The sequence below is a fragment of the Pangasianodon hypophthalmus genome, chromosome 28 (assembly GCF_027358585.1).
Source record: "Pangasianodon hypophthalmus isolate fPanHyp1 chromosome 28, fPanHyp1.pri, whole genome shotgun sequence".
Lineage (NCBI taxonomy): Eukaryota > Metazoa > Chordata > Actinopteri > Siluriformes > Pangasiidae > Pangasianodon > Pangasianodon hypophthalmus.
Window position 1 is genome coordinate 3,708,213 of NC_069737.1, and position 26,999 is coordinate 3,735,211.

General features: G+C 38.3%; 1 protein-coding gene across 12 annotated transcripts in view; it reads right to left on the reverse strand.

Moving 5' to 3' along the window:
- The window catches only part of LOC113545763 (adhesion G protein-coupled receptor L3), a 289,900-nt gene that overhangs the window by 209,662 nt on the left and 53,239 nt on the right, over window positions 1-26,999 (reverse strand). For 2 of the 12 annotated variants that reach the window (XM_053230935.1, XM_053230928.1), the window contains exon 1: window positions 22,974-26,948. The exons of the other annotated variants lie outside the window; for them this stretch is intronic. The gene's annotated coding sequence lies outside the window, so the exon portion shown is untranslated. Of the gene's footprint in view, window positions 1-22,973; window positions 26,949-26,999 lie in introns of those variants that run through there. 12 annotated transcript variants of the gene reach the window in all.

Consider the following 26,999-nt stretch of genomic DNA (forward strand, 5'->3'; position numbering starts at 1 on the left):
GGTGCAGCGGGTAGCGTTGCTTTTTCACAGCTCCAGACTTCCTGATACTGTGGAGTTTGCAGGGGTGGAAACTACTTAAGTCATTTTATTTCATTACTATACTTAAGTATTTATAATTTACTTGAATATTACTGAAATGGAATACTTATACTCTTCCTTAATTGCATTTCAAAGATGAAAAGCTTACTTTTTACTGCTTATACTGTTATTTAGACCTTCAAAGTACTTTTTATAAATCTCAAAAGTGTCTTCTTGTCTCATCCAGGAAATGACTGTATGCTATATATCAGTCCAATGGGCTCAGTTTAGCGTCCAAACATTTCAGTTTAGCATCCAATGAAGTTCATGACTATAAAAACCCTATCAGGAATTGTCCCAATTTTCATCTGCTATGACTTTCTTACGCTACACAATGTAGTACGCACAACAGCTATCCGTCGACCGATAATCCACCGGCCTGCAGTGTCAAACTTGAGGATGTGCACCCCTGGCCCTGCCTCAGTAAAATGTTTCAATACAATTTGGAGTAAACAAAAAGGCTTGTATACAACGACGTGTCTTCTTTGCCTCCCTAGAACGCCTGAACTCCCTCTCATTTGAAAAGCATGTTGAGGTCATTTGCGTGAATTTGCTATGGTTACCTGGCTAGCCTGTTTTCTTTGCTAAGGTGAGACTAGCATCGATTCTAGCTAAAATAAACTGGCTAGGCAGACAGTCAAATTCTAGCTAATGGCAAATATTGGCATAAGGGCATGATATTTTATTAGTGATTAATCCAATAGCAAACATACGTAGCGTTAGTCATGTATATGACCATCCTGCTAAAAAAAATAGAAGCCCTCATAGAATTTGTAATGGTTTTGATGGTTACAATGGGAATTGTATTGGTTTTAATGGAACCTGTAATGGTCCCTGTGGGTCTCTACTGGTAATCTATTGCCTTCTATTGGTGCCATGTTATGTCTAGTGGATACCATTAAGGACCAGTAATGGTAATGGTTTTAATGGTTAGCTGATGGTTTGTAATGTCATTTGTAGTGGAAACCATTATAATTTCTGTGATGGATTCTGTTGTTTTTTTCAGCAGTTCAGGAAAATTACAGAGATGAAATGATGTTTTCGGGCAAAATCCTGTAAAAAAAAAAGAAATCAAGTCACAGGAAAAAATGACACAGTATCTATACTGTCACTTGAGTATAATTTCTCATGACTTTTCCCATCCCTGTGAGTTTCACATGTTCTCCCTGCGTCCGTTTCCTAACAGCTTCCAAAAAAAAAGTGGATTTCTACACTAAATTGCCCCTAAGTGAATTCTGAATGAATGTGTATGTGACAATACTATGTGTGTATCACTCTTTCCATGAATTGGTGTGTTTAAAGCCTTTTAAAGCTCTGCTAAACATGGAGATATATTTCTTTCCGGTTTTAATGTTTTGTTTCTGTCGCATCTTCAGTGATCATACAGTCCTTCTCTCTGTCTCTGTCATTTAATCTCTATCCTCATCACTTTGCCGCTCCTCTCTCAAGACTGTCTACTGTTTTGGAGGTAATTAACAGACCCAGGTGAGGTGATCATGACAACCTGTCACTCCAGTGTCTGTGAATTGTATGATACAGCCACAAACACACAGTAAAAGGGGAAAAGAAAACAAGACACACATACTGTTCTGTTCTGTCATCTGTCCTTTTGTTTAACTTACACTTTGATTGGACAATGTGTGCTTTGTCTGTCCACCTTTAGTTTTTTTCTTCTAAGGGGAAAAATGATTAGTAATTATTCTCATTCATTACAAACAAGAATGCAGACTACACTCTGGGCTAGAAAGAAATCAGCCCCAGTCTCACTTCTTCATACTAGTCTGTGTATTTTTTAAATTCTTTTACAATCATCGGTGGTGCTGTTGTGCCTGGTTTCCACAAAAATCCAAAACAATCTGCCTTAAGACATCTGTTAACAGCAATTCCGATGCCAAAAATTAAACCTCACATTGATGCTTGAGGAGATTAGCTATACTAGCACACTTATACCAGCCATTCCTGCTTAATATCACAACAGTGAGCAGCTAAATAAGCATTGGAGATGTATATGCGGTGAGTTATAGGTCATCAGCCAATGAAATGTTCTCTGTTGCAAACTTTTCTCAGTTAATCAGACACACACACACACACACACACACACACACACACACACACATGTACGTCTCAGTCATCACTGTGTGATTCATTCTCCTTTCATGCACTGCTTAATTTTTCATCGGGAGCTAAGACAGTCATGATTGTTTTCCCAGACAAAAAAATTGCTATTAAATGAATTCAAACAGACATTCGGGTGAGCAAGCAAACACACACACACACACATACTTAATATTCCCATATGCGGAGTTGAGAGCTTGTGAATATGAAACACACTTTGGGGCGAGAACTGTGGCTGATCTTACTTCAGCTACGCAGAATGACGTTAGCATAAGCAGCCAGTGAATATAACTCCATGGGGAAAAAAAAACATTCAAACCACTCCAGAAACTATAGCGTACAATAATGAAACAGTATTTTTTAAGTAATAATATTTTACTGACACTAAATAATAGGGATGTATTCTATACCTTGTCCTTCTACTAGTACTCGTACACACATTCATAACAAAAAAAATACCATGTAACATAACCCTAGTGTACGTTGCTGTGCTAATCAACAGAGGAGATACTACAGCATCGCCCTACGATACCAAAGTAACTTAATAAAACAGAAAAGATGTTTAAAAGTACTGTATATTTAATAAACCAGCAAGTGTGTTCATTAAAATGAGCACAAGGTGCTGTGAACTGTGCGCACACACAGCTATTTGCAAGCTTAGAGTAGTAGAATAAAAATGTAGAGAAACTGCTGAGAGAGAGCAGTTCAGTTCAGCGAGCACTGAGCACCGAGTCACACGTAATTCCTTTCCCCTCTCTGGACAGGGTCTAGACTTTGCTCTTGAGTCAAGGTGCAATTCACAGCACTCGTTTTTAACGACAACGCTCTCTGATACTGCTTTATACGCTTAAATTGGCCACGTCACACCCCCTATTAAAGATACGATTTAACGTCATGACATCTTGAACGTAAAACGGAGCATTAGGCGTTTATTGTTGGTAGCAGCTAGTAACACAAACAGAGCTAAATAAAATATTTCGTGACGTCCCTGATTGAACAGTAGCAGGTAGTAGTAGGTTACTCATTTTGGTATCAGTGTCAGTATCGGTGTCAACGAGTACCAAAAAAACTTACCTGTACTCTTATTCGGCTTGAAAATAAAATGGTATACATGCATCCCTACTTAATAACCTAAATTATCATCATCCAGACCTAGATGGATCTTAATATAATCTTGTTCTCGGCCAATCCCAGTGAACGTATCTATGTTCCATGTTAAATCTTCATATCTCAACACTTCTTTTAGAGCAGCACAGTGGCTTTGACAGGAAATGACCGTATAACGTCAGCGGATCTATAAGAGGCTGGTAACGTTACGAGCCTAGATGACAGAAACTTCACGTTAACTTAGCATCACGCTAAAGAAGGGTGAGCATGTAGCTGTCAGAGGTTGCTGAAGGAGCTCTTCTCCTGCTGAGCTCGGCCACTTTCACACCATCAGCATTTCTGCGCTCTAGGAGATTAAATCTGTTTATGATGAGTAATGGTCCGGTTTATTCACCCGCAAGATGCTCTGCCAGAATGTTCTCGAAGAGACCCAACCCCTACAGCTGACACACACACACACACACAAACACACAAACAAGCACACACAATACCTGGGAATTCTCTGGCGTCAGATATAATGTGTGTATGTGTGTGTGTTTGAATATTATTCAGTTTCTATAATATTTCCAACGTTCAAGATTCCATGTTCTGCTTTTAGTCGATAAAAATGGGATTCCTGATCTGTTTTTGCTTAATCTAGGGAACACCCTCTAAATAAATGCATACACTTTATACATAACACATTTCAATTTTCTGATTAATCATAACATTTTTAAGTGGTTGATTTAATGAAATAGTTAATTTTCTAATTGGAATTGCTCTTCTGTTGAAGATGAATATTAAAGGTTGTTCAATTAAGGAGAGTAGTGATCAAAGCCAAAATTCACAGCTTAACACAGACTGTACTGTCGCTATACTTTACTACACTTGGGGAATAAATAAATAAAAAATAATAATAAAACACTTGGAGGTTGTGCTGTTATGGGAAAATAATCAACTACATGGAGGTGTGATGGGGCCCAACTTAAAGTAGCTCTTCTTTTACCACAGCAATTTGCCAGTGATTACTTTTTTCTTTTTTATTTATTTATTTTAATTTAATTATTTAACTAAAACCACATTGTGAATTTTATCCATTTATGGTTACATTTAACGTTACAGGTTAGTTCCTGTTATCACTTACATTATAGCAGCAGTCATTCCCTCACTAGCCTTTCTTTTTTTCTCTAATAAGACAATTAAAAAATACAGCTTGTCATGTTACCAAGAAACCAGGAAGCGTAAAGTCACGCCTTCTGAAGACTTTCTAGACTTCCGAAGACGAAGCGCTGACACTGGAGACTCCTTACATAAAACGTCACCATAACTATACATATATACCATGACTATACACTTCCTTTGTTTAATAACATGTTTTTAATCCATTTACTATCAATCTTTGAATTGATAATAAAACCTGTGAATGAGCTGTTGCTATAGAAACAATAACATATAAATAACAGTGATTTGAATTATAGCCGGAACTACTTTCAGTACTGCTGTTATAGAAAATGAATCAAACCCTTCTGACCAGTCAGGAAATCAACAGTGCTGTTGTATAAATTATAACAATTAATTCAGCTTTTTATGTTTAATCTTTGAAAACAATGATAATTATATATCAGAATATATATAAGAGTGAATCTGAAATATTACAATTTGTCAATTGTGATGTGATATCCTTGTGATTTTCATGCACCCAAACTTTTAGCTTTCATGGTTTATGTGATAAAGACACACTCAATAGCTACTGACATAGTAACACACCCTGTCTATGACTGCATAACATCACAGGCTCATTAATATTTAAACATTTAAATACCAAATCGTTTCATTAAAAATGTGATGCAGTGTTTAAAGGAATTGGAAAGCCCTACACTGTATCGGCCCAGAATTCTAGAGCATGCGGCCAAAACAAGCAGTGTTCAGGAAAGTCTGTGCTCTCTGATTTACACTCAGCTGTTCCTGATTAGAGCTCTCCAAAAGTTTCTGAAAGCCTCGGCGCTCTCTTCTGCAATTTTATCAGCAAAATACCAGACAAAGGCATCATGAAAACAGCTCTTGGTATGTGTAAGCGTGTGTGTGTGTATGTGCTCATAAGTCTGGCCTGATTTGAGATTTGAGAGAATCGTCTTTAATGAGATGGCCTGCAGTTTACTCCATCAGGTTCATTGAACAGTCTGAGCTGATAACCAAGCGATTGCACACACACACACACACACACACACACACACACACAATTTAATTTGCTCAAAGAGAGCAAATCGCTCAATGAAACCAAGTAGTCAGAAGGTAAATCCTCTTCCTTTTCAGTAATGCGATCTCCTTTTAAATAGCATGAATCAAGACTCCACTTTCCCTACTTACTGTTATGGACATTAATAAAACCACTGCAATACAGGAACGAATTAGCGGGGGAAAGATAGAAAAAGAGAGAGAGAGAGAGAGAGAGAGAGAGAGTATTTTTCCATTCATTACCATCATTTTATGCTTTTTCATACAGACATAAAGCAGAGCTAAGTAAGGAATGAAAAATGACAAGAGTGCTGTTTAAGGAAATGAATTCCTGACGGTGCGGTGTGATACGACTCGACATGAAGCAGAGACACTCTTCCCACCATGAAGTGGATTATTTTCCAATAACAGCTTGTCCTGAAGTGATTTATTCTTCTTACACCCCAGCAATTTGTCCAGTTTTAATTTACTAATGAACAAAAAGTTACGCTATTTTTTTTTTGTTTGTTTTATAGTTACATTTCATGTTGTGGAAAGTTAGCGAGACAAGTTAGTTCCCGTTATCACTTGCGTTATAACAACAATCCCTCACCAGAAAGCGTGACTTCCTGTTTGCTACAAAGTGCTGACACTGGCGACTCCTTCCATAAACGTTAAATAAACATACCAATGATTACACATTTTCATTTGTTAAATAACGACACATTTTTTACATAGATCGTCCAAAGTATAAGTAACTTCGTAACCTGTTACTATAGAAACGATAACGTATTAGAATGAGCACCTTATTATGATCCTTGCAAGAGCTGCTGTTATAGAAAATCAGTCACTACATTCTGACCAATCAGAATCAAGAATTCGAAAGCACTGTGGTTTAGATTGAAATATATGTAAACAATAAGACAACAGTTTGGTTTGGAGGAGGAGGATCAAGCATGGAATCAGTGTTGTCTACCTGTAAATGATTAGCGAAGTCACTGCGCATACCCCTACGATTCATTCAATCCAGTGCCACCTCCTGCTGGAAGGACAATATGGTCTGCTTAGCAGGAGGGCTGATTGGCTGCTGAGTCTTTCAATCACTGTCAGATTCTCTTCTCGCTCCGCTTTTCTGATGCGTCTTCCTTCTCAACGGGACGCTAGCACGACCTCCGCCTCCACTCCACCCCCTCTCATACTCTCCATTCCTCCCTTTGCTTCATTTGCAGAACCTGTACCCAGCTGAAACTCATTTCGACGGAGAGGCTCCTATACTGCCACCGGCTCTGCTGACTTCCTGGCAACAAGCTACCTGCAAACATCTCTCTCTCCATCTCCGCCTCTGCTTCATTCTCTGGCATGCTTCACAGAGCAGTTGGTTTTCAGATCCTCTGGCTTCTTGGCTGCTCTCTCCTTTCAGCTTTCATGTGTGTTTGCTAGCTCTGAAGCTCTTTCGCCTTTTATTGCTCAATATGTCTGTTTAACATTAGGAGAAGGATCTTATTAGAAATGGCGTTCCACTGGACCCGGGAAAGCTCAAGCTAAAAACTGGAGCCGTGCCTGCAATGCAAAAACTTTGGCTGTTCCATGAATACATTTAGAAGCGAACGATATAAGTGGATGTGATGTTCAGTGTTGGGTGTTGGCTACGTGGAGGTAACACTGATCCAAAACGCAGAGCGATCATGGCGCCTTGGAACATCAGGAACTGGTTGAACTGTCAGGGTTTACACCTAAGTCATAAGCTCAGTCAGAACTTTTCAAAACTGTTTATGGTTTCATCATAAAATTAATTTTCACTGAAGTACCAGACATAAAATTCAGGCCATTTATACGTCTCTAGTTCATCGCAATGTCATATCAGATCTATCAAAGTTACAGCAAGCAGCAGGATTTTACTTAATAAATGCTTAAGGAATCAAAACAATCCTTTACAAACATGTCATCTCTGATCACAATACATAAATCCTCTGGATGGTTTGGACGTGTTTTGCAAATTGATATGTTAACGTGTCTTGCCGTAGTCAAAAAGGTTTCTTTTTTAAAAAAAAATCCATCTCTGTGGCTCTGTGTGAAATCGTTTTTGAATTTTAAAACCAAAAATGGGAAAAGGCATAAAATCATTAAGGACAAACATTGTCCTTAACTACAATCTTTCCTGCAGTTACTTTCTCCATTAGGAGCTCAATTAAGTTCTGTCAGCTTAAACTTTTACTATTTTACTCTTTTAGCAAACCAATAAACAAATCAATAAAAAAAAGTATCGAACAAATAAACAACTAAAAACAATCTAATAAATAAATAAATACAGTTTCAAACAAACAACTAAAAATAAACCAATAAAGCATAAAAATTAATTAATTAATTAATTAATAAAGTTTCAAACAACTAAAAATAAACCAATAAAGCATAAAACAAACAAATAAGTAAATAAATAAACAAATAAATAAATTGTGTTGTTTGAATGTGTAGAAGAGTGTTTTTTGTTTGTTTGTTTGTTTGTTTGTTTGTTGTTTTTTCTATGGCATTGTATAGGGTACTTAATTGAATTTAATTGTCCCAAAATATTGTCCATAACTATTAACTACTTTAGCTGTGGACCTATTAACTATTAGGACCTCAATTATACCACAGCTGGGGTGTAAAAGTCCTAAACAGTAAAACAATAAGTTCTACTGGTTTAAATTTTTACCATTTCACTCTTCTAGCACGTACATAAATACATATCTTGTCTGGTCTGAATGTGTGGAAGGTGTTTTAAAGATTTTTTTTTTCACTTATGTCAGACCTGTGGTGGAAAAGTTCTTGTGTAAAACGCTAAGCTGTGTTGGTAATTCTTAAATTCTCAATTTTTACTCGAGTCTTAGCGTTTACATTATTTTAACAACGCCTTTATATTGAACGTGGTGGATTTTTACATCCATGTCATCTACAAAATGTAAATATCACTTTCACACATGGACCAGGGACCCGTTAGGTAGCTTGACCCCTGGTTCAAAAAATAGCCTTAACACTCGACTAAATGTACGGCAGGTATAAAAATGTCCTTAGTTACAACCCGTTGGTGCGTTACAAGTATCTTAATTAGGGTATTGAAAGGTCAGAGTTAAAAGGTCAGAGCACTGCTAACTGGAGATAGTGGAATGAGGAGGTGTGTTCGAATCAGGCTCATTTGTTATTCTGTACCTCTCCCCTTCTCCCTCTCTGCATGTCTTTTTCGTGTATGACAATCTTGCTTGAAAATGCATTACATCTCTGTAGGCCATGATGAATCTTAACAAGGTGCAGTTTCTCCCATCTACCCCCCCACAAGCCCCCCCTTCTCTCTCTCTGGTTATAATTAGACCCATTCCTCTAATTTAGTCCAAACATTCTGACCCAAAATCATTTCAATAATAAATAGCAACCCAAGTTCCCAGAATTCCGCAGTGCTATTCCGTGCTCGGAATATGGCGATCAGGAATTAGTAAGAATGAATAAATATCAGCAAGGTGGCGTGTGATGAGGCAGTGAAACCTACTACATGTACCACATGCTAATGGCTTAAAGCAGGTTACCATAGAGATGTATGGCATCCTTCAGAGGATGATGTGTGATTATTTCCTGCATAGTACAACATACTTCCACACACCAACCACACACACTGACACAGACATAAACACAAACAAACGCAGGAAAATAAAAAAAAAATCAGCTTAATTAAGCCTAGCTTTACATAGCAACGTCGTGATTATAGGTTACTCTGATGATGTGTCACTGACAGATTGGACCCACAAGACAAACAACAAACTCAACTAACCACCAATCTAAAATCTAAAATTTTAAAAACGCAAACAGACAAATAAACACGGAGCCCACATGGCAAAACAGTGACGTTGTTTGTGTCTGTTTGGCGAGTCTCATGTGCATTCAAATGCAAACCATATTTATGAAAAGATTCCATTAAAAACCTCCCACTTTTTCATGATTTGGAAAGTCGATATTTTCTCACAGTCGAATTCTCAATTCTGATTGGTCAGAAGGTGTTGATTAATTTTCTCTAACAGCCAGTCGGACAATATTGTTAGCTGTAAATCTAACATGGACTTGTATCACAGATGCGATAGAGTGTGCGGAATCCTTGTTAAGGTGAGTTTTTTTCGTTGAAGAGACGTCTATTTAGCATTTTTGGAAGGAGTCTCCAGTGTCAGAGCTTTGTAACAGTCAGATGTAACGCTGTGACTTTATCTTTTCCAACATGGGAAAGACTTTATGAAGGAGAGTTGTGGCATTTTTCGGCAAGCTGCATGTTCTAGCTGTTTATAGCCGTAACAAGCAACACTAAATATAACCATAAATGGATAAAAAGTACAACGTGTCATTTTTAATTTAATAAAAATTGAGATAGTTGGCAAACTGTTGTGGTATAACAGGCATAAAACAGTTCAGAACGTGCTATTATTGGAAAATAATCAACTTCCAGAGGGTAATAATAACTCTGCCTCTGCACTGAGCCATATCACACCAACTGGTCATTGATTATTTTCCTACAAGAGCACAACCTGCTCTTCTTTTAATCCTTAATTCTTAGATTGAGGTTATGTAAGGAGTTTTAATCCTTACATATTTCTATACAACTGTCTATTGCAGAAGCCATATGTTATAGGGAAGGTTTTCTCAGTATTTTACCAACACATCTGAGGTAAATGTTGATATTCAAAATAGGTTCACGTTGTTTTCCCTGTCACTGAGCCTTTACATTGTCCTCTATAAGAGAATTCACTACATTCTAGCAACAGTGATCTTATAACTATAACCAGTTGAACAGCATGTGTATCGTGTGTTAACTTTCTTACGTTGAACGAGCTTTATTTGAATGAATCAACAGTGTCTGAGGAGATTTTAGGCAAAATGCATCTTGTGTGTTAGAACCAGAGATGAGCAATGTTATATCTATCTATCTATCTATCTATATATATATATGAAAATTGTATATCACAATATTTACAAAAGCTTGGATGTCAACTATACATATTTATTACATATTATGCATTGAGTTTTTTTTTTTTGCCAAACTGAAAATAGACTGTCATATACAGTACGCTATGAATAAAATTAAATTTTTAAAAAAATTGTACCACCAAATTAAAAACAGTTTTTTTAATATATTTTTATTTATATTGATTTTAAATATTATATTTATATATAATATTAAATAATATAAATATTATAATTATATACCACTAAACACATGAGCAATTCACTTTATTTCATTTCTTTTTTCCATTCAACTACTGTATCCAGCCATCCAACCTCTCTCAAAAGCGCTATTCTCTCAGGACCAAAATTACACATAGAGTCCCAGGAAGGCTGGTGGGTCATGATAGCAACTCATAATTATCATTTATCACTTCTATGATAGTGATAATTAGATAATTATCACCACCACATAATTTTAGATAGCCTGACCGGGCCATGTCCGTAATTTAGAAGAGTACAAATTACCATCCAGATAGTGTACCGTATTTCAGCAAACTCAGAGGTCAAAAAGTAGCAAAAGAGGGGAAAAAAAACTCTCTGTAATTTATGCAGCTATGTTTTTAGCCACCTGATTTTTATCTATCTCTCCCAGCAGACAAGCACACACACACATACACACACATGCGGTAATTCGGGCGAAAAATTAGATCTCTCTTTATCCCACCCAGTGAAGGTTGGGAAGTCATTTACAATTCCCATGTAATCGTCGCCCCACTTCAAATGGGCTTTAAAAAGGCTATGCTGTTTCTTTTATGGTTAATATAGAGTCAGTCATACGAAAGAGGTATGACATAAACAGCAGCTTTCCACCAGCCGCGCTGATTTATAAACACTGGCACGCTGACGGATGAAGAAAACTCAAAACTAGTAGGAAGCGCGAAGCAAATTGAAATTCATCGTGCGACCGCACAATCAAAATGATTTACATCATTCGTTCCACTGTGAAATTAGATTTCGTCAAAAGTATCATGATATCAATTTGCTCCGTTTCTCGGTTAAAATATTTAGATACAGAACGTCAGAGCAGCTCCAACCTCTAACCCGCATACACTTATCTCGTGTGTGCTCAGAAGGCGGTGAGGAGATCAGTCATCAGATCACACACTCTCTGATGAACGGTTCAGCCTCTTAATTCACATCTCCATGACTTCATGATACACACAGTGCATCGCTCATTGTCGTTATCTGTGTTTACAAGAGACAGATGGTAAAATGTAAGATTTCAAACATTGAACATGCCCATCAGGTCAAAACAGACCTGCAAGCTTGATGATGGAGGTTTTAAACATTCCCTCATACTTGTATTGGCTTTGGGTCAGCCTCCATTTTAGATCCATACATGTGCACACACACACACACACACACACACACACTCATGCCGGCTCTCTTCAGCCTCTCTAATAAAACGGAGATATTCCAATCGGCCGAGCAGGAGAGGTGAGATTATGAAGTGTGATTTTACTCTGCAGCTGCGGCTCATTTTTCTAACAGCGTGATTAGGTTTGACAGGAGAATATTCAAGGGAAGACACGCTGCCACAGCAAAAACTACATCCATTAATCTCGGGGAGAGAAACTACGAAAGATAGAGAACAAGGGATGGGGAGAGAGACAATGCGCTGGTCAACACGCACTGCCAAAACACCCAATGGCAAAATGCACCAGTGGACAAACAAGAGCATGATGCAAAACTGGTGCAAAACTTCTGCAGGATACTTTAAAATCTGAATATTACACTACATCACTATATGGTGTATATATTAGAAAGATCCAGTACACATGCAGACCACACTAAGGATAAATCCTCTTTGCATTTTGCAGTTAATTAAAGAAAGAATTAGGTCCTAGTATTTCATAGAAATAATAAACAAGCCTCCATCTGCAAGAAATTATATATATTTAAAATATAATCTGATCTAATCAATTGTGATGTCTTGCCAGTAACTAAATAAACGAATGAATTACTAAACAGATGAATGCAGGTTTTTTTGTCTGTGGATGTATATACATGACAAATATTGGAGATATTACTTTGGAAAATACAATATTCCTCAGGACAGAAATTTTTTTAAGTATGTTTGGTGGTCTGAGAAAACCCATCGGAAATGGCTGTGGCTGAATTCTAGCAAACAAAAGATGAACAATCAGGTTTATGCTTGAATTGGTAAAGTTTTTCTGCCAAAAAAACAGGCTTTGAAAAAATCTTTAAGAAGCCATAACTATGATATTTCACCAAAACAACATGGAAATGTTTTATTTACATTTGTATCTTGCCTAAGCTATCTTCCTGCAAAGATCATGTTGGGTAAGGAGTCAGTTTAACAAACACGGTGGTAACAACTGTCACTCTGCCAAAAGAAGTCTGATTCTGTTTCTGATTCTGTATCCTCACACAGTGAGTCTTGATCAAGTTTGATCAAGTTGAAGGATAGCTACTTGCTAGCTACTAAAGACGTTAACATTAAGATAACAAGTTCAGTTTGTAAACAAACCTTAAAATGCTTTACTTGTGGTAGAACTTTACTTGTGGTTGAGATATGTGCGAAAGAGAACCTTATTTCAGTTCATTCTAAGGTTTCTTTTTTTTTTTTTTTTAGAACTATACGTAGTAGAAAATGTCAGAATTTCAGCATATGAAGGGTTTTCCCAGGCCGCCATACATTCAAGACATAAATTCGACTGGACAGGTTCAACTGCTGCAGATCCGGATCCGTCGACGGCAGGTTGTTACGGGAGCCATGGAAACATCTTGCCATCACCGGGGTAGAGACGTAGGGGATACTGTGTGGGTGCGCAGGAAGAGGATCGCGTCAAAGGTCACGCTGGCAGAGTGCTGCAGGGAGCTTCCGAAAAGGTTATTCTACCTACACATGCGTGAACTAAAGTGAGGAACAGACACAGAGACCAGCTACAAGAATACTGTTCTGTCCCTCACCTCTGCTCTCTCTCACTATCTCCCTCTCCAAAGGACTATTTGAAGATGTTTGTGGTGCCGTCACCTTCAGTCAGAAGAAATGCTGTGTGTCTATCAGCACCGCTCCTTCCTCTACTCTTTCCATCCTCTTTTTTTCGTTTTTTTTTTTTTTAATGGAGTAAAATTTTTATCTTTTTAACCTCAGGTGCTTTGTGAAAGCTTGCTTCACAAGAAGGATGGACAGAGGAAATAGCAACTTCCCATAAATAAATAAATAAATGAATAATCCTACATTTCTGTCACCACTTGCACATAAGCAATACATGCAAATGAATAGTGGTTTATACAGGAGTTTATATAGAAGTTATAGAAGTTTATATAGAAAGTTACACACACACACACACACACACACACGCACGCACACACACGCACACATACATCTTGCACTGGGCTCGGTGAGCATCTATTTAGTTAAAAGCACAAAGGAGGTGGCCTGGGCTGTTTTTCAAAAATTGATGATGGCCATGCATAAATTATGCAAAGCTTTGCCCTTGTGCCAAGCAATGCATCAACTGAATAATAATGAGATGGACGAAGAGACGAGAGGAGAGAACGAGAAAGAGGAAAGGAGGGAGAGGAAAGAGGAAAAGAGCATGCATGGCCTTTCTTCACCAAATCTGAAATACAACAACACTGCGGAGATTTTTTCACCTCAGACAGGAGACAGGAACCTGTTCTCAACAAATGTCTCCTTCTTTTTCTGTCCCTATCTCTTCACAATAGCTTCATTTTAGGTTTTAAATCACTCTCATGCGCTTTCACTAAACAATAAAGCTTGGCTCGGTCTCCCCGCTGTTGCCCTCGTCACGCTTTACCCATGAGTCATCCCTCATTAGCCGCGAGCTGAGTTTAGATCTCTAAATCACCTTAAATCACGTTAAATATCACCTCCGTCTGTTCCTGCTTTAACACAGAAGGACAGAGTCTCCTCAGAGACGTCAGCTTTCATGTTTAGTATAAACTCCGCTTATCGTTTCTGAGACTTCAGTGGATTTATTTTGAAAGCAGGCTTTTCTGGTGTTTTAACGATGTTTAGGTTATACAATGAGTGGCACCCATATTTGCATATCATTTGCATACTCCACTGTGATTGGCTCCTTGGTGCAAGTCAAGTGAACACCAAGCTGAGTCTCGGATCTCAAGACACAACATATCAAGTCTGGCCATATTTACAGAATAACAAAAATGTTTTGTCTCTTACAGACCATTTCAACGGCTATTCGTCGGTTTAAGGAAGTGACTTCTTCGTTGCTTGGATGCTTAGTTGTCGAGCACGTTCGAAACAACAGCGGGCGGGAGGCGCTTTATGCACAGTGAGATTAACAAGAGATAACGTATTTAATCGCGCAATTAAAAATGTCAACATTAAAATTGGGACATTAAAGTGTCCTAAGTTTAGATTGCAGCAACATGGCTACAAACGTCACCTAACATTTCAAAACATATAAAATAATGATGTATGTCATATGTTATAATGGCAAACTAGCTGTCTCAACAAAACCGCCTTCAAAAAAACAAAGTGTGTGTAGTAATAGATACGTTACAGATACGTGGGGTAACAGGTTAAACTTTAGATTCGTTAGGGACTTAAATCACTCAACTGAAGCTCCCTGATGCTAAAATGCCACCTTATATTATGGAGATTATAGAGAAATGTCTAAGAATAAGTCAAAAGTATGAAATGAAAGAAAGAAAGAAGTATAGTAAAAAGCTAATTGTACGTTGTTACTTCCAAAAGTTTGCACACCCCATGGTTTTTTTGATGAAGAATGATGTGCCTCAGGATACTTGTTCCAAACTATTTGAAACTATATTCTATATTTTGGCCTAAAGGTGCACAAACTTTTGCACGGAAATGAATTCGAACACTGAAAATGAACACTTTGTTCTCTGACTCTTCTCACGAATAAATGCAACAACACATTAAATGCATTAAAATACATTTGCATTAAGTGATGAAAAATGGCGTACCTCCATTTTTCCAATCTCATAAACAAGCCTTAGATAGAGAAAAATCACATAAAACATTATTATATATATTTATATGAATACATGTAGAAATAAGTGCAGAAAGTTGTACCTCAGGAGGCTGTACCTCAGGGTAATTTTTCCAATCTATTTTTTTGGATTATATTATTTATTTTGGCCTTAAGGTGCGCAAACACCATATGCATTAAAATACATTTACATTACCATGTCTAAAAATATTATTCCTCCTGCTCACCAGTGAGTGGCTTTGTGATATCAGGAGGCCGAACGCGAAGGTTTTCCTGCTGTCTCTCCCTCGGCCACGGGATGTTGACAGGCTATTAAACTGTCGGCGCGGATGTGTTTCGCCTAACTGTAATTACAGAGGTAGACCGGCAGCAGTAATGCCATTTTATGACTCATATTTATAAACTGTCTGTAACACATTAAACCTTCGCCTTTGTGGACTGAACACAGTGTCGTTAATTTGGTGCTTTTGCTTATACAAGTTTGGGAAGGTGACTGAATGTTTATGAGGGTTTCTGTACTAATGGCGCGCAAATCATAGAACTGGGCATGGTATTTAATAAAAATAAGAAAGAAATTGTTTAGAATACTGTCATTACTACAGAGTAGAAGTGGGTTTGATTGTATAAATACTTCTTATGAGTGTACTCAATCAATTTTATATAATCAAAGAGACATTTAAAAAAAAAAAAAAACAGTCTAAAGCGAGCTCAGGCTTTAGGCTAACATGTCAGAACATCAATAAGACTTGAGGCTTATTTGTTAAAATTACCTAATGTACAGTACTCATGACTACGCCGACAATTAAGTTCTTGGCCCACAGTATAGTTTCCAATCTTTCCCTTTCCCTGTCTGCCAAATACACATCACCTGACCACGCATAGCTCACTTCATTTGCCATGCAAATCTAATCTCCTTATTAGTCAGTGCACTCTGGCTGGTGGGTTAAACCAAACACACTGATCTCATCCTTAACTCACGGACTCGAGCGTCTGCGTGTGACCGGGTTTTGTGCACGTGGGTGATTTGCAGACCATGAAACAGAGTCAAGGGAGCGAGAGTGAAACACAGAAGCATATATCTGTGTCTGTAATCTGGCCTCAGGTAAAGGCGGGGTCGTTCCGGTGACTTGATCCGTGTTTAAAACATGTAAGCTAATTGAGCTGAAACGAATCCTTATCACCATGGCAACACCACAGAGACCTGCAAGAGGTGTTCCAAGCGTTGTTGTTAAGCACGCTTGTCCATTTTGTATATATGTACGCATGTGTTTGTGTGTGTGTGTTTGTGTTTTAAATAGTCACAGAAGCAGGGGAGGTTTGGGACAAGGACAGATTTAATGATAATTGACACCTGTCACAAACACACGCACACACAGTAAATCAAAAGACTTGAAGACAGCAGGTGTGTGTGTGTGTGTGTGTTTGTGTGTGTGTGTGTGTGGCATGCTCGATGCTTGGCGGGGTCCCTGGTGTAGGCAGATGGCGAAACTCAATTAGACCTTCTCAATCCCTCATGCTTCCAGCTCACACAGAAAGAGGAAGAAAAAAAGCTAGAAAATGAATGAGAAGAACCTCTCTGTTCATCTCTTACACATTAAACCCCTCCCTCTCCATCTCTCTTTCCCTCCCTGCCGCCCTCCTTCCCGCTCTCCCTCGCTCTCTGACAGGTGTAAATGGGATTATTTTAAGGTGTACGTTACACTGCACACAAGTGCAAGATATCTGGCTCTTATAGGAGATTGTTGACATTAATTAACCATTAAAAACTAATTACAGCCTCAATGTGGCTCCCGCTCCCTCTCTCCCTCTCTCCCTCTCTCCATCCTTTCTACGCATCCTCCCTCTAATCTTTCCACTTTCTTTGTCCAGCCATTTATTCTCATGTCTCTGCTGCTCTCTTTTATCCCTGCTTTTGAACTTCAATACAACTTAACCAGTTGGGTTCAACATTAATTACATATTGAGATCATTTCATAGCTACATGTACCTACAGGCTCAGAATATGTTAAGCTTTCATGAATTATAATAGCTGACTCTGCAAGCAATGACGATCCGTTTCACCTGAAGTGATCAAAGCTCAGTGTCACAACCAGATGGCAGGATTTTTTTTTTTTTGGCATGGTTTAACTCAGAGCTGAAGTCACAGTTTAAACTGGTATCTCTATCATTGGGCGTTTCTCTTCCTGCCCACAACAAAGGAACAAACCTGATCCCAGTTTCTCACATTCACACAGCGTGGAAACTGATCCAATGTGTCCACGACAGGTGCACTATCACCTAAATAGGATTAATACTAAATGCTCAGTGACAAATGTAAGTATCACCTAGTGCAGGGGTCATCAACAGGAGGCCAGAAAAATATTTCTGTGGACTGACTTTGAGAAAATCCTGTAGCAGAGTAGACTGAGCAGATTGTAGTTCGTAGATCGTAGTTCAGCGACCACCGTTTTCTAAACAGGAACCATCATGGCTTATGTAGCAGATCCTCTCTTGTGGCCGATCAAATGCATTTATGTAAATTATTTAGCTGAAGGTAGCCCATCGGCCCAAAGACTAGCTACAGTGCTAGAGACATTAGCTCAGAAAGGAGAGAGTTTTCACATTTTTCATTCAATTTACCCTCTAAAGTTGTGATAGACAAAATGAAAACATGGTGTGTGTGTGTTTTTTTTTTTGAAAAAAGAAGTATCAAATTAAAAATTAATGTCTCATCTGGTCAGAGTTCATGGTGCTAATCAAAAGTGGTAGCATGAGGGAAACATAATATAACCACTTCAAACTGTCTTATTTATAGCCATCTTTTCTCGCCATTAGGTCATCTTAGCAGCTGATCTAGACCTTTGTAAGCAAGGAATTTATGTAACTGGACAAATTTAAACCGAGCAGGGTTGTTAGGGGTCAAAGCATCCTCTTTATGGACACGAACAATATTACTATCAGATATCAGATGTGAACTCTTAAAATATTACTATTAGATATTTTTTTACATCAATTACATGATGTCAAATTATCTAACATTTATATAGAACCTGTCTTTATTTTCCTTTTTTATGACTACAGTCTAGAGTTTACATAGAATGGGACAAAAAACAACAACAACAACAACAAATCATCCAGTAAGTGGCAGTTCACCAGGCAGTAACACTGAGTTGATAAGACAGATCAGAAGAGAATGATAAGACCGCCTCGAGGTGATAGGAAGGCTAGGTTAAATCAAATAATCACTCTTTACATCTGCAGTGAGCAGAAAAGCATCTCAGAACATCTCAGAATGTATAAAAACCTGAGGCAACAGAACTATAACAGCAGAAGACCTCATCGGGGTCCACTCCTGTCAGCAGGAATCTGAAGCTATAGAGGGTACAGGCTCAACGAAATTGTACAGGTGAAGAGTCGTACAGGTGTACAAGTTGTTGGTGAATGTATATATTACACTTCTCTTTCAACAGAAGCATGAAATTGTATGTTGAATTTATAATAGCCAGTAGTGTTGCACATGTCAATTTTGTCTAGTAACACTGGTTGCTTAGCAACTGTTGCTATGCTGCATCTGTTACATATGCTTTCACGTGAAGGCACACAATAAACACCGGTCATATTTGTGCCTAAGTGTAACTTTGGTCGTCCTCTCTATACACTCATCTTTGCTACAACCTACATTGTAGTTAAGACCACCTTAGTGACAACCATGACAACCACCTTAGTGAGTTCCCCAAAAAGACCTGTGTATGGTTCAGTGGCTAATAAGCACCCTGTGAGTTATTAAGAAAGGAATAAAAAATAAGGAATAAAAAAACACATTGTGATTGTGATCCTTGCAAAATATTAAATCAAACTGTGTCAGGATGTAGCACAGATATTAAGTGAAAAAATATTTACTCAGAAATCAGGCTCACACACTGAGAGGTTAAAGGCCTCACTGAATAACAAGGAAATGTGTTGGAAATGCTTTTTTTTGTGTCTTGTTCGAAATGGGTTAAGGATGCCATTTTCCCAATCCACTCTTCTGTTTTTGAAGCAAGGCCAATATTACAGTTCTGAATATCCTCAAAGTATCTGGAGTCACTGAAATACAGCCAGTTTTTTTAATATATATATATACATGCTGATTGGCTGTGCTACAATATTTTTTGCTGAAATTCAGCCAGTTGATGACCCCTGCTTTAAAAGCTTCTGCAAATTCACATGTCTAATCTTTGTCTTGCCAGTTAATATCAGCAACGCCTGTATCGGCTGCTGTATCCATGGCTCTTTTTTCTTTTCCCATTTCTCAATCTTTGAAAAATATTTTAAGGCCAATTCAATTACAGTGCCTACTTATTTTTGTTATATAATGAAGTAGTTTGGGTATTAAATTATTTTATCTTTAGTCACAAAAAATGCTTTCAGAATCCAACCCATAGTCTTTTTAATGTTATCTACCTTGATTTGGAATAATTTCTCTCTCTCTCTCTCTCTCTCTCTCTCTGTGTGTGTGCGTGTGTGGTTACGGTAATTGCCCACTAGCTCTGTACAGCTGAAGAATATTATGTCCTGCTCAAACCAGTGGCCGTAAGGTCCCATTAATGCCAGGTCACAGTTCAGACCCAGTACGGCCAACGTTGGCTTCCTCTCTCATAATGAGGAACACACTTGCAAAGAAAAAGAAAGAGCACATACCAACTGCAAAACTACAATGCCTGTAAACACAAGAGAGCACCCACACAGACTGCACTGCTGAACCAGAAGGGTGAAGGGTCACATCCTCTCTACTTTATTTCACAATTTATAAACGGCGCTTCATCTCCCCCAGCTAACATACGGTCCTAACACATCACAGTCCTGCAACACGCCTCATCATGAGCAGTAACACAGGAAGCTTTCACTTCAGGGCAAAGGCCTTGATCGTTATTGTACAGTAGCTTTACTCTTCAAGGTTATATACAGAAGCACACCCACACACTCAATAGCACTAATCTAACAAGTGAACCACTTCGGCCTCTGCTGTGTTTTTGAGTTTTACAACCCAGCTGTGAATGACTGATTTGGATGATGTGTGTGTGTGTGTGGGTGTGTGTGCACGCGGCGAGCCTCTGCGTTCCAGGCGTTAGGGATTAGACCTACTTTGTTGACACGCCTCATGCACACAAAAGAGCATTGGTGACTGCATGTCTGTGTTCACAGAAGAGAGACATGGAAGCTTAGCTATTGCAACACTCCACACACAGTCACACACACACCTGTGGTCTTAAACGTACACACGTGCACATAAACACACCTGTAGCCTCACAAACTAATGCAAACACAGCTGAAAGTGGGGCTGTTAGAACAGGATTAAGAAATGGGTATACCTAACTCGAGGCATTTTGCTGACTAGCAGAGATGGAAAAGCTGTGTACAGGCTCAAGGCTCAGACTATCAGTTTAATGTTAGCGTAACATCTTAACAAATGTTAGCATGGTGGAAAACTTGGTTCCTAGAATGTTCGGTTTGCTCTGAGAAGGCTTGATGTCATTTTAATAAGTTAATATGATAACTTAGTGATAATGCTGGGATACATAGACAACAAGCATAAGCTAGCTAATGACTAAAGCTAAAATCCTTTATACGGGTAGTGTAAAGGTCTAGTGACAGTAAAAACAAAACAGAACTATTGAGAATATCAACATTTACCTCAGATGTGTGGAAACAATTACTGAGAAAATACTCTGTACTGCTAAAATTGCACTATTATTACATTTAGCATTGACTGCTAACTGAATTTGTCATACTGTTAAACATCAAGACTGCGTCACAACTCAGATTTAGCGAAAAAAAATAATAAATTCTTGTGAATACCACAAAAGTGGGAAACTGTAGTAACATGATAACACAGTTTAGAGCCATTTAGCCATTTCCAGAACCATTATGGCTCTGGAGTTATTCCTTATCTGTGTTTTGGCACAATTCTTGATTATTTTAGCACTAAGTGTTCCTATAATGTTACTACAACTTTCCACTTTTGTGGTATTCACATTTCAGAAGGCATTTCTGGTTGTAATAATAAATTATGACAAAAACATGGAAAATCAGTTAGCAATGGATGCTAAGTGTAATTACAGTGTATTTTCAGTTGTAGAGAGATGTTTCTGAGGAATTGTTTTCACACATCTGAGGTAAATGTTTGCATTTCCAATAGATCCGTGTTGTTTTCACTGTCATCAGACTTTCACACCACCTGTATAAGGAATTTTATCTTAAGTCATTAACTAGCTTATGTATTAGCTTATGCTAGCTAATACTTTTTATGCTTTTTTTTATTTCAACCTAAGCTACCTAGAACCTGTCGAATACTGAAATACTTAAAGGTCTGATAGGACTTTCTATTAGCTCGAGTTCCTTCATGCTATTTCTGCTTTATAAATCTGTGTAAACCTAAAGAGAGCTGAGCTCAGTCCAGGAGTAAAGAAAAAACTTTTATCAGCACAGTGCAGTGTTCTCTAAGAGCCAGACGTACCTGAAAAAGGCAAAGAAAGCAGGGTAAGGGCTCATTACTCCTCAAAAGGCGTGCCGTCTAAAAACAGACTCTATCCTATCTATTTCAGCGTGACCTATCCGCATGACATAGATGAAAGAGTGCAGCGTGTGGTCCAGATGCTGCACCTTCGAATGAAAAATTCAAATTCTTTGCTAACGGACTACTGCGACCAAATTTATGGTGCAGGTGTTGGAGCGAAGTCACTCTGTTTTCTTTTCAAATATGGAGGTAAACTGGTGTGCAGTAACCATTTTATACAAGCATGACTCTGTTAGTCATAAAGCCACGACAAACGAAATCTAATGGCTTAAATGATAATCATGATTATTTTTCTCACTGAACAAATCACAAATTCATTAGCTAGGCCACTAGGCTAGTGAAAGCTCCAATGTTTAGCCAATTTAGTCAGGCTAAATAGTGACAACTAACATAGCTGAATTCTAATTTTGACAAGCATTGTTTCAGACTTCAGAAAATCAATAAGAACTTGAATCCCCAGAAGCATACTACATGGTGGAGCCATGGTACACGAAAGACACAGAAAGTTAATCAGGTGTACAATTTTTTTCTCTAGTTTTTGGATGAGTAAGGAAAAAAAATTCGCAGCTACATCTATAGCTAAACATCTGAAACGATCGCATTTGAACATTTGAACGATTAACTGAATGGATCATTTAAATGCTAAATATAATCTGATCTAGACATAAATTTAATAAATGAATATGCTGCCACAAAATGCAACCAAAACACATGAACAGGCAGGATATGAGGTTATGATAATGCCCCTGAGTAAATAAACCCCGATATCTATCATTAGATATCTATATATCTATCATATATCTATCATTAGTAACTTGAGCAAAGCTCAAGTATTATTGCAGTTATTTTTAATTAATTGAGGAAAACAAAATTGGTCAAGATTAAAATATGGTTAATTGTGTAGCTTTAACAGACATGTTGCAAATAATACCACTATTAAGAAAAAAATGGTTTACCTGTTTGGTGAGAAAGGCGGTTTTTGTCGAATGAACTTATGTACGTTTGCCACGGTCTCTCACGTTAGCTAACAGTTAATACGCGACTAAGACCTAAAGACTCAGGTCAGAATTGCTCAAGGCTTTTGTATCAGATGTTTACAGGGTCTTGAATGTTTCAGAAGTTTTGACCTGCTGTAGAGGGCAGTTAACCATTCACCTTGTAGTGCATTCCCAGACACTTCACTCATCAGCATTGGGCATGTACCAGTGACTCAAGCACTCGTTCTTTGAAATGACTTGGATCATGTATAGAAGATTGTTTTTTATATATGTTTTTGGGGACCTGCATATTGGTATAAAAAACAGAGGGCCTCCTAGCTATATATATTAGTTACCTAACTGCTCCATCAATGTTATTCGGGATATGATTACGTTAACTACACTACTCTGATTTCCTATCCGCAACCTAACACCACTGTTTCGACAGTATGCGATGTAGCTAATGTGATCGTCAGTCATCACCTATGTGTAGTGGATTTATCTGAAGGACCCAAAGCGATATCAGCTTACCTGTTTCCACTAATGTCTAATGGGGACCAACCACTTAAGAGCTCTCTATGCTCTCGTCGGCTCACGGGTAGAAAGAGAGGCCACACAGGGCTGGATATCGACACTGTAAGGTACTGTGAGCTGACTATCTATATAACCTACATGTGTGCCATCTTTTTAGTCACATCTATATGATGTCATTCAGGCAATAATAGGAAATCAAAGGCTATTAACCTTCAACTCAGTAACAAAAATAATTCAATTTCAATTAAAGAAAAACACATTTCTATGTCAATATTTTTGCTTTTATGTCTCCAAGGGACTCACACACACACAAGTGCGCATGTTTGTTTTATTATCCTTGTAGGGACCTTCCATTGACATAATTATTAATGGTGCTAATAAATGCTATGCCTACACCTAAATTTAACCCTTTAAAGCTTTAACTCGGTAGCCAAATGGAAACATTTTGGCCCTCTTAGTTTTTTTTTTTTAAAACAAAACAAAAAAGTGCGGACTTTGGCTAGTTCCGACTAGAAAAAACAGGGCTGCTGTCAGCTATTTGTATCCTTGTTTCATTTAGTCCCCACTAAGATATAAATACATGCCCTCACACACCACACACACACACACACACACACACACACACACACACACACTAACATGTTATGCGGGCTGTTAGAACAATCAATACTCAAGGCTTAGTAATTGAAGATTACAGTCCAGGGTCTGTTAGTATTTTTCAGTCACATATGACTCCATGTGTGTGTGTGTGTGTGTGTGTGATGGTGATCAGTAAAGTTATTATAAGCAGGCACCTCGTGGCTGTTACTGTATAATGGCTAATCCATTTTCTGCATTCTGCCTATCTCATTCCCACAATAAATCAACAGCTCAGTGTGTAAGGAGGGGAATTCACACAACAATGGCCTCTCTCCTCCTCGCTCAGTAAGCATGTGTGTGTAAGCGTGTGTGTATGTGTGCTCTCAGTGCATAGGCATCCAACCCACCCCACTCCTGTTTTCTGACTCACTAGCACTGTGAATTATTTTTCAGTCCTCCCTTTGTATTCCATAAGCACAAATGTCTCCCTTGCCATAAAATGTTGTGTCTACAGGAAGGCGTTAAGTCCACATGTGAATCCTCTGCATGACGAATCAGCACGGGCTGGCACCACTTTCAGATTACTGGGTTGAAACTACACTGAAAGTTCATGTACACAAAACATGGCGTTGAAAAAAGTGGACTTGTTCTATAATTGGATTAAACCACCTAGCAACAGTTATTACTTTCTTCAAACCTAAGACGCTGTTACATCGTAACCTCTGTATCATTTCTGTCGTATAGTCATACTAGTATTTCTGGGATTGTGCGATTGTAACAGATTTTAAAAACATGTATAATCATTGACATGGTGAAGTTTTCTATGTGATGTTTATTTAGTATTTTTGGAAGGAGTCTCCAGTGTTAGAGGTAAAACTATAACTTGAAGATTTCAGGACGGGCTTTTCCGATTTCTCAGTAACTGTATAGATTTTTTTTAATTCAAGAGGGATACAATAGAGGCTGGTGAGGGAAAAACAACTGTTTATAGCTGTTACAAGTGATAAGTAACTTGTTTCTTGGATCTTCTAACAACATTAAATGTAACTAGATAAAAAGTTGTCATGTCATTCTTTAATTAATAAAAAAAACTTTAACCGCTGGCAAAATGCTGGACTACCTTTATTGGAAAATGAATTAATTTTTCCAACATTTTTTATTCCTTATATATAGAGCAGTTCACAACAAGGGAACGTCAGGAAGAAAGTGAAACAATGTTAGGAAGAAGTAAATCAACTGAACTTTTATAAATGGAGTAGAAATGTGTAAAATCTGTCCTCTTGCTGTAAGTGACTGAGTTATAATGTATCTTGGCATGTGTGTGAGTGAGCTTAAGCCATTGATTGGACCTGGATGCATGTTATCAGTAGCAGGTCTGACTGAGGTCATCCACAAAGCTCTATCAGCCGCCAATTATTACCCTTCACTCTTATCACGGCTGCACAGCCTGTTCCGCTTCCACTCCCTCATAGCGGGCTGCATGTCCCATAATTCATCAGTCAGGGCCCCTCTGTCCTGACACATGTACAGATTAATGCTAATTACAGGTACGTAGCATATCGTCTCTTTTAATGAAGAGCCACTGAGGTAATCTTACATCATGATTGATTAAGAAAAAGACGATTGGAGAAATCCATCTCAACTATATATCTGTATCAGAGGTAAGGGATCTGAACATGACCCGTTTGGCTTTTTGTAGCACACACACACACACACACACACTATGAGCCCTGAATTTTTACCTGCAACATTTCAATCAAATAATGGATCAGCAAAAAAGAGCAGAACAGCGTCCGAATGATCTTTAAGACAGATGATATAGTAGCGAGTCCGTCCCCCGGCTGAAACAAACCTTCCCGATTGCTCACAGAGACTGAGTGTGTTAAGTTAGGCTACCTGCTGCGTGTCAATACTCCGTCCGTCATGCCTTCACTGCGCTCTATATATTGATTAAGCCATAGATCACCGAGGACCTACAAGACATTATTTCTAATTAAAAAGTAAGCTATAAATTGTGTGTTTTATTGCGCCTGGCCACTAAATAACCGGAGGGAGAAGAGAGAGAGGGAGTAGCCATGGAGGGTTTAAAAGAGCAATAAAGAACGAGACCAAGACACTGAAGCATCCAGTGGACACACACACATACACACACCCACACACACACACATACAGAGACACACTTAATGAGAGCTTCCTCATCATTTCAGTGAGTGAATTGCAAAGATGGTGCACTCGCTGAATAAATCTACTGTTTCACACAAAACATGAGATCTCCTGCCGTTTTCACACCAGAGGCTGTGTGAATATAGTAACATCAAATCTTTTTTTATATCTCACGAATCAGCACAGCAACTCACAAAAAAAAACTGTTTGTGACTGTCGGAAGTTTCTAGAAAGTTCCTTTCCCCTTCAGACTCGTTCATTTAGCTTACCGAATCTTGTTCTGGGAATTTTCCAAAGCAAGCTGTCAATCATTTGCCAGTAAAATGTTAATCTTCACTGTACATTGTTGTGTGTGTACATGTGTGTGTGTGTGCACTAAGGGCTCTACATACTCTAGGCTTGTGCGCTATAACAATTTAATAATTTCGACACCATTTTACACTACCATGATATTTACTCTGATTATATTATATTACCAGACCTGCTTACCTTTACACATTTTGCGTAGGAACTCTGCAATTTAACATCGGAGTATGCTACTAAAAGTTATCACTCAAAAGTACACCAAAAGAGCAGCCTCTTCATTCTCAATAAAATGAGAGACGAGCCAATCAACATATGAATCTGGAACGATTTGCGTAGGTGTTTCGAACCGATATTAACCGACACCGCCTGGAAGCCCCGCCCCCTTCCCCCAATCTCCCTCGCTTCCTGTCATGGTAAACCGAG